This window comes from Asparagus officinalis, chromosome 2 (genome assembly GCF_001876935.1).
Source record: "Asparagus officinalis chromosome 2, Aspof.V1, whole genome shotgun sequence".
NCBI classification, from domain to species: domain Eukaryota; kingdom Viridiplantae; phylum Streptophyta; class Magnoliopsida; order Asparagales; family Asparagaceae; genus Asparagus; species Asparagus officinalis.
The window spans coordinates 39,700,545-39,702,341 of NC_033795.1; positions in this window are offsets into that span (position 1 = coordinate 39,700,545).

Here is a 1,797-nt window from a genome sequence, read left to right on the forward strand (position 1 = left end):
TGATCCAATTGGGGCTATAAATTAGGATGTCATCAAAGAATACGAGAATGAATTTGCGGAGATGTGGATGAAATATGGAATTCATAATGGCTTGAAAGGTGGATGGTGCATTACAAAGACCAAATGGCACAACTAAGTACTCGTAATGACCATTATGTGTATGAAAAGTAGTTTTTTGAATGTCGGTGTGGTGTACTCGTACCTGATGATAAACAACCCTTAAGTCAAGTTTGGTGAAATAAGATGCCCCCATGAAGCTCATCCAACATATCGTCAACTGTAGGAATGGGAAACCTATCTTTGATGGTCACAGCATTGCGTGCTCTATAGTCCGTACAAAATCGCCACGAACCATCTTTTTTTTAACCAGCAAAACAGGAGGTGAAAATGGACTAGTACTAGGTCTTATAAGCCCCAATTTTATCATATCTTGAACTTGTTTTTCAATTTCAGCTTTTTGGAAATAGGCATACATGTATCGGTCGCACATTGATTGGCTCGGTACCTTCTTTCAGATTGATGTGATGATCGACTTCTCTGGTAGGTGGAAGTTGTGTTGGCTCTTGGAAGACATCATCAAATTTCTGTAGCAATTGGCTCATCTCTGGTTCGACAGTCAATGGTGTGGAATCTGATGTGGGCTGAAGAGAAACAACAAACATGGATCCTCCGTGTCGTGCTTCCTTGGTGATGGCTTTCATAGTTGTAGATTGAATTGAGTGTGTGCTAATTCCTTGTAATTTTTTATTTTTATTATCCCACTAGAATTCCATGGTTAATTTCTTCCAATTGCATGTCACTGTTCCCAATTGCTCTAACCAATGGACACCTAAGACCAAGTCCAATCCAATTAAAGGTAGGGCATATAAAGTGAGGACAAAAGGAATACCTTGCAGCATAATTGGGACATTTTCAAATCTGCCTTGACATTTAAATGTCTCTCCATTCACCACTTTAACGTTGAATGGCTCGGCTGGAAGTACAGGTAGTTGCAACAAATTAGCCATCTTCTTGCTAATAAAATTGTGAGCAGACCCACTATCTATTAAGACCACCACTTCACATGGTCCAATCCGCGCCATCACCCGCATCGTCTTGTAAGTTGTCCAACCCGAAAGTGCATGTAGAGAAATCTCAGGTGGTTGTTCCATTGAGTCTTCAGTTTCATCATCTTCCGAATTGTCATTGCTACCATCTAAGAGTAGAAGTTGAGGCCCTCGGCACCTATGCGCCCTTCTCCTTTGCATTTCCTCCCAAGTGAGCCTTTTGATAGGAGTAGTTCCCTTGAACTTCACCGGAGAAGGAGAGTCGGCAATGGATCGGCTAAAAGGACGAACAACTTTTCTCTGGCGACTCAATTGCTCATCTCTCATCCTCGCAAGCCTTATGGCTTCCTTCAGCGATCTCGGTCTGAACATTAATTCTTATGCCATCATCTATATATTTCTGGATTGAGACACACCCATGAATGCCCCCACTAAAGCTCTTTGTGGCCAGCCTTGTACCCGGTTACCGAGACGCTCGAACTCCACCCATGAATGCCCCCACTAAAGCTCTTTGTGGCCAGCCTTGTACCCGGTTACCGAGACGCTCGAACTCTTTCTGATAATCACGTAAGGAGCCCATTTGTTTTACCCTCGACAAAGCTTCATCAAAATCCTCACGCTCGGTAGGACCAAATCTTGCTCGTAGCTCTTCTTGGGAAATTCCCCATGTTACCTCCTTATTTTCTTCCGTATAGGATCTTTTCAGCCATTGCCACCATTGATTTGCTTCGCCTTCAAGGCGAAAGGAAGC